Here is an 8,061-nt window from a genome sequence, read left to right as displayed (position 1 = left end):
CCCATGGGCCACCATCCGCAACTACCTATGTGCAGCCTAAACTTTTTGAGGATATATCTGCAGCCTAAATTGCCTCTTGGGGAGGTAGATTAATAAAGTTAGCTCAAGACTTGCTTCTTCAAAAGAAAAATTGCTCTCTTGGAGAGGTAGATTAACTTTAATCGGCTCTATTGTGACAGCTCTTCTTTCTTATTATACGTTTATCTATAAATTGCCGTAATAGATTATTAGCAAAATCAATAAAATGGGAAGAGCATTCTTATAGAAAAGATCCGACACTATCGGTGGTTTTCATTGTCTAGTTAATTAGGATGTTGTTAATTTGCAGATCCGAAAACAAGATGGTGATCAGAGTGTTAGAACTTTGTCCCTCATGAATCAATCATTGCTGATAAAGTAGGCATAAAAGTTTCTCCAAGGTTCGAAGGAATCATGGCATGGTAGCACCAGATTGCTAGAGCTTACTATTCGAGGAGGAAGCTAGGGATGAGAGTGAAGAAGTCAACATCAGGCCTTTCACCCATTTGGAAAGAAGTGAGCTAATAATAAAAGTTTTGGAACTGTGTAACCTTTAAAATTAGAAATGAAGAATCCATTTGATTTTGGGAAGATGTGTGGGCTGATACAATTTCTTTATGCTCTTGATTCGAGGATCTTCATGTTCAGACATTGAAACTAAATCTTCCAATTTTCTTTTATTGGAACCGGAGTACTTTGAGGTGGTGTGTTCGGTTAAGAGATCCTTTATCATGGTTTGAGACTCAGAGGTTGCATCTCTTGTATGACCTTTTTGCTTTGATTGTGCGCTGTCTTGTATCATGGAGGTTCCGATTTGAAAACTGACCCACAATGGGTGTTTCAGTATTGACTCTTTCTACAGCTTTCTCAATTTTGGAGAATTGAGATGTTCGTATCATAATGCCATTTAGATGAACCTAAGTCCACAGAAGGTGAAAGTATTTTTGTGGTTAACTGTTAAGAATAAACTACAGATCAGCGAAATTCTGAATAGGAAGAGATAGAGCATTAGTACTGGATGTTCACTTTGTGGAGCTAATATTGAATATATTAACCATCTTTTCAGATGTTCATTCACAGAAGTCACTGGACAACCATCAAGTTCAAATGAAATTAAAGGGAAGGCCTTCCACATTTCGTGACCTATAAATGGACGGTTTGGAGAAGTAAGACAAAGCCAAGATGAGTAAGACGGTGTGGCATCAACTTTTTGGAGCCATCTGCTGGGAGATCTAGAGGGAGAGAAACACCCACATATTTCTGAATAAGAAAAATTTTGTGTTTTTGGTTTTGCAGAAGTTGCTTCAATCATTTTATTGTTGGAGATTTCTGATCTCTTCTAAATTTCAGACTCATCGTCAAGAGTTATGGATTAAGCTATAATTGTTGGCCCATCCTCCCAGTAGCTAAAAGTTCTTTCTTATTGTTTTGATTCTGTTTCCTATTTAGCAATATGTTTGTAAGCTGAATTTCTATTGTCAGGCTCTGTTAAGAACTCTGTTACGGAGCACTTTGTATTCCTTGTTAATTGAATAAAATGGGGGGTAGCTTCCTACTACCTCCTGTTCACATTTAAAAAAAAAAAAAAAGCAGCATAAATTGTTCTCCAAAAAATTATTGTCTACGGTACACTATTTTTGTATATTATATATAATTCATAGCTCAGTTATTCTGGGCTGGCTTCATGAATTAGATCTCCACTATGTTTCATCCATTGCTGCATGCTTTGCCAGATCTAGCATTTTCCAATTCTCTCTATAAAGCATTCTCCATAACTACTGTAGGTCACTTTGGTATACACTTTCATTCCTTTTTTAAGCCTTTGAGAGTTGCTTCCACTGTCTTAAAAGAATTTTTCTGCAAGTATCATACCACAAGTTATCGAATATCCTATAGATCAATCTAAGTTAGAAATCACAAAACCAACCCTCAGTGACATACGAATTCATGAGTAGCAGGTTCCAAAATTCACGATCATAATGGTCTGAAACTTCAATGGAAAAAACTGACCTGAACCAGATCAAATAACAAGCGCAAGTGTGTATACTTAATTTTTTGCATTAAATCTACATTGCATAACAGCACCAAAATATGATAAATCACAACTAATTTCAGACCTAGCTTGAGTCCTTAATTTATCAGATAAGTCGGATCCAAATCCAATCCTATAATTAAAATCCTGGATTTGATATAAATCTTGCAGTTGAATTTAGATTTCAGTTAATGGGTTCAAATCACTCTATACCACATCTAGTACTGTGTTTAGGGACATTTTAGGGCATCTTCCTGTGGGTTAGGTAGCTTAAGAAAGCATATTTTTGGATTTTCATACCTAAAATACGTGAGGAATAACTAGTATAGTCGTTGGTGCAGGAGGTATATTTAAGTAATCCCGGTTGCTCTGGTCCTGATAGGATTTTTAATGGCTGGTTTGGTGTAGAAAGATTCACTCACACACCCAACCTGGAAAGGTCAACAAAACGAAGCATATAATATATTGCATGAGCATACGAGATCCCTATGAATGCGGATCTACTGAAGGATGTTTGTTCCCCTACTCTATCACCATGCATGTCATCCAAACCATATCGCCATGATGCCAAATGCCAAAGCTCCATCATACGCATGTCATGCTCTCACCTCCCATACGCTCTAAAAAGGTTATATCTCCTACAGACTATTCCTGCTGAGCCAGTGATGTGTAGTAATTTATTTTATTTTCTATGTTAAGTTGAACTTGGAAAGATAGGTTTTATCTGAAAGGGGGTCATGCAGATTTTGCTTGCTAGACACTTGAGGAACTCATCAACATGTAGAGTTTGATTTGATTAACAAAGCCCATGTATTTTATGGTGTCAGAGGTATAGTTTAATGAGGATTGAATCATGTTCCCTTTCGTTTGCACATCTTTAAATTTTTCTCTTTGTGATCGATCATGGTTTAGATTGATCAAAAGTGTCTAAGTTCTTCCTCATGCCTAAATAAGATGACTTCAAATCTTTTGAGGAATTGATAAAAAAAAAAAGGGATAAAGATAGGGGAAATAACAAATAGAGGTAATTAAAAATGATCGTGATATAATATAATAAAATATATAATTAATCATGACAAAATAGGGAGGAATAAGTCATATCCATTGCTCCAATCATGGTCTCTTATGTTACTCGAACCTAACATTGGAGTAAATCAACTTCTTTGTTTGTGAGCATGACTTGAGCTATTTTCTTGATAACAGAAAGATATCCACCGTCACTTCACAAGTCACTCGAACTCCATCCTTGAACAAACAGACTTTCCAATTTCCATTGTATAAGTCTTTCTACCTTCATGTGTGAGCAAGTTGAACCTTTAATCTATTGAAAAGCTTGACATTTATGCAGAAGTAGCTAATATCTTACTGGATGGAAGAAAAGGAAAAAGACAGGCAGCATGCAGAAACGCAATATTATACTTAAAATCACATTGCTGTGCCTTGGATAATCGCTTCTCTACTCTCTTCTATTTTTTATTTTTTAACACCTTTTTCAGAGTCAGACATGTTTACAGGGAAGCTAACTCTGCGGTAGATTGGGTAGCGGCATATGTTGCGAAGCACACTGGCGGTTGGTTGTAGACTTGTTTTGATGTAATCCCAAGACAATTTAAGAACATTTTGTTTTGAATGTATTCACACAAAATCTGTATGAATGATCCATTTTTATCAAAAAAAAAAAAAGACACCTCTTTCATAGACGGGTTTTACTTACCAATTTATTTTTTTACGTTCATTATATTTCAAAATCATACTTGGATAATTTGCATCCTCGTGGTCTTGGATGAGCGTATCATCATCTTCTTTGTCTACGATACCAGTTTGATCATCTTGATGTCTAGCAGAGTAGTTTGCCTTCATGGTGCAACACCATGTTGTTGCATATAACTGTGTTCCAACTTTGGACAATCAATTTATTGGTGCAAGTAGTCCGGCAATGGTCTATGCCTCTTGGTTAAACTGTTGTCTCTCTTTTCTATCTCGGACTACCTCTCAAATGAGGTCGACTGATCTCTAATTCTGATTGGATGCCTCTTATGCAAAGGTTTGGCTCCAAATTGGCTACATGGAAAAACAAATTTATCTCATTTGGTGGAAGGCACACTCTCGTTAATGTTGTGCTTTCTTCTCTTCCGGTTTAGTTCATGTCCTTACATAAATTCTCCTCCTGGTGATCAAGAAATTGGATAGAATTAGAAGAGCCTTCCTTTGGAAAAACTCAGACTCAGTAAATGGCATCAATTGTAAGGTCTCTTCAACCAAAATTTACCTTCCCAAAGAGGAAAGTGGGCTTGGAATAAAGGATTTGAGAACCTTCAGTCAATCACTTCCAGCTAAATCGGGCTGGAGTTTTTTAAAGGATGATCCAGGATGGTGGAAAAAAATTGTAGTTGGTGTATATATCAAGCGGGTCAAATTATCTAAAAGTTGGAGACCTATTAGACTCTGTTCCAATATCTGGAGGGATGTTATCAATTCTATGCCACCTGTTTGGAATAGAACTAAATATATGGTTGGTAATGGCTTAAATGTCTCATTTTGGCACGATTGCTGGATTGGTTTCATCCTCCTGACAATCCTATTCTCTAATCTATTTAATAGTTATTGTGGTAAAAATGGAACGATGGCCTCCTTCAATTTTAATCTGGGAAAATGGTTATTTAGACTCACATCCTAGTCTCCACTAATGCTGCAGAAAAAAGCTGATCTTCTCTCCGTTCTCTCGGATGTCCACCTGAATACCGATCAATATAAGATCACTTGTGTAATAACCCGGCCCGATGGGCCAAAAGCCACTAAGCTCAGTAAAAAAAAAAAAAAAAAAGAAATAGGGAGGAAGTCTCCCGATCGGAATCTTCCTCTTCCCCGATTCCGATCAAGAATCGGAGTCCTAGGGCCATTAAAAGACCCTAGGACGAGCTCTATAAGAACCCCCTCCTCTCCTCTAAGAGTAGATCCATCAGTCACCGACGATCGCCGGAGTTTTTCTCCGATTTTTTCGATTGAAGCCGCGGCCCCTCGACCTGTGCTCACCGCGATTTCACGCCGGTAGAGGTCATCGGAGGCTGTGGTAAGGCCTCCTTCCTCTTCCTCTCTTCTCTTCCTTCTTTCCCGTGCCTGTGGGCACGATTGCCGACGACAGGTGTTGCCGGATTTTATCAAAAAAGAAAACCCCTGTCCGGCCTCTTCTTTTCTCTGATTTTTCGGCACCGACGGTCACCACCGACCACCGGTTCTGGCCCCTCCGAACTCGATTTAAGGAACGGGGACCTCTAGGTCCCCTGTTTCGGCCAAAAAAGGCCACGGGAAGAAAAGAAAAAAAAAAAAAGAAAAAAAAGAAAAGAAAAGAAAAGAAAAGAAAAATATATATTTATATAATAATAATAATAATAATAATAAAGAAAAGAAAAGAAGAAAAAGAAAAGAAAAGAAAAATATATATTTAATAATAATAAAAATAATAATACATATGAAAGGAAGTTTTTTTTTCATCCCTCTCTAAAGTCTTTCTCTCTCCAGAATTGGATTCGTTCTCTCTCTACTTTCTCTCTCTACTTTCTCTCTCCAAGAAGTCCTATGAATCCCCTATTAGGCTATCTTTTCCACTCCTAGGGACCTATGACCTTAAATCGGTTTAGAGCCGAAGGGAGAGATTTATTGGACTGATCATCAAACCGGTCATTTCTTTATATTATGTAATTTTATTAAATATATGAAATAAAATTTATTGATGATTTAATATTTTAAATAGGACTGTCCGATTCTTTTAAGGAAGATTAAAAGGTCCAGGACGATCAAGGTAAGTAGATTTTATGCTCCTTATTTATTTTTAAATGATCATGCTTTTATGTAAAGAATTGCTATTGATAAAATTATAATTTTTTATAAAATAAGGATCGACATATGTGACATGAAAAAGCATGTTTTATTATGAGCATTGATTTCATGAATATGTCTTATAAAAATAGCATGATTATGAAGCATGAATTTCATTATTTTTTTATTTATGTATATGTATGTTTTAAGAAAAAGATAAAATGATTTCAAAGGCTCTCAGATAGCTATGAATGAATCTCTTCGGGAAGATTGACATCCGGAGCTAGTATCCACACGAAACATGGCCCTGTCAGTGGGTATAAAGTTGGCACATGAATTAAGAACTCTGTCGATTAAGAAACATAACCCTGTCACGGGTATAATAGTGACCTTAGCACGAATGTCTGTGAGTAATGTTTTGAAACATGACATGAATACATGATGAAAATGATTTACGATTCATAATTGTGAAATATACATGATTTATGCATGCATGATGAGCTTATAACTTGTTTTATTATATGCTCTATGAAATATTTATTTTTACAATAATTGTTATTTGCTAAATAATGTATTATCATAGAAAACTTATGCTTGATTCGGTAAGGAAGCGGAAATCTACTTACTGAGCTGGTGTAGCTCATATTCTTTTTGTTTTCTTTTTCATGTACAGAGAAATAAGGCTAGGACTGATGGAAAGAGAATCCAGGCTTGGGGATCAGCAAAGCAAGCTTAAAAATTTTGCACTAGGAATTCAGTTTATGTTTATGGATTGTAGTCATTATGAATTTTAAGACTTGGATTATTTCATCTTTGAATTTAGATGCTCTGAATCAGTTTTGGTTTAATTAAATATTTGAATTGAACTTTATTATTACATTTATTTGTGATACATCTGTTATTATATTTAAGAAGATGAATTTTGGCTTCGTGTTATCGTGGGTCCATCCCTTGGTAGCATGGCCGTGTTATGTCCCGAATTTGGGGTGTGACATTTTATGGTATCAGAGCGATAGGTTTAATCAAGGGTAAAACTTAAAACCTAATAGTGGGTAGTTAGATTACGCATAGTTAGACTCTGACTTAAATTATTAACTATACTGCAACTCTGTTATAAAATAACATAATAATGTTGGCATTTGAATAGGAAGCGATGAGCGATAGGGAGGGCGAGACCTTGGCAAATATGGTCGCTAGGACAAGAGGAGCAAGAGGAACAAGACTGACGTCGCGAGGAGCTGACAATCAACCAGTTGAGCGAGCTCCTGACACACCGGCCACACAGGCAGACATTGCTGGTGTATGTCAAGTGGTGGCTCAACTTATCCAGCAGCAGGCACAGACTGCTCCTCGACCGACATTATCTATGGAGTCATACTACGAGAGATTCAGAAGGCTCAACCCACCTCTATTTGAGGGTGGATCTGATCCTATGGCTGCAGAGACATAGATTCGAGAGATGGAAAAGATGTTTGATGCCCTGCAATATCCTGAGAATGTGAAGGTCCGATTAGCCGTTCCTATGTTAAAAGAAATGTCGAGTTTTGGTGGACTGCAATAAAAGCTGCCTATGGGAATAATGATGATCAGCTCACTTGAGAAGAATTCAAAGAAATATTTTATGATCAGTACTTTTCGAGGACAATGAGATTGATAAAAGAAAATGAGTTTTTAGTCTTAAAGCAAAAGGATGATATGACGGTGTTAGAATATGCTAACAAATTTAATGAGCTAGGTCGCTTCTGCCCCCAGCTTATGGAATTCGAAAGGAGTAAAGCTAACAGATTCGAACAAGGTCTAAAATATGAAATTCGATCCCATCTGTCTTCTCATATTTTCAATAACTACAAGGACGTACTGGAGCGAGCTTTGAAAGTGGAGTCTGAATTGAAAAGAGCAGATCTAGAAAGAGGAGATAAGAAGAGACCGAGATCAGCAGGAAATCTAAAGGATCAGCAAAAAAACTTCAAAAATAATAACTCTGATAAGAAGAAAGAATCTTCATCCTGCTCCTACTGTGAAAAAAATCATAATGGACCTTGTCTCAAGAGGATAGGAGCATGCTTCTTATGTGGTGAGAAAGGACATATGGCTCGTGATTGCCCAAATAAGAAAAGAGATGACTCTAGACCTAACAAACTAGTTGATCAAAAATAAAAAGGAAACGCACGAGTGTTTACTTTAAACCAGCAGAG

Source organism: Elaeis guineensis, chromosome 5 (assembly GCF_000442705.2).
Source record: "Elaeis guineensis isolate ETL-2024a chromosome 5, EG11, whole genome shotgun sequence".
Taxonomy (NCBI): Eukaryota; Viridiplantae; Streptophyta; class Magnoliopsida; order Arecales; family Arecaceae; genus Elaeis; species Elaeis guineensis.
The sequence above is the reverse complement of the archived record's forward strand: the minus strand, read 5'-3'. Positions refer to the sequence as shown.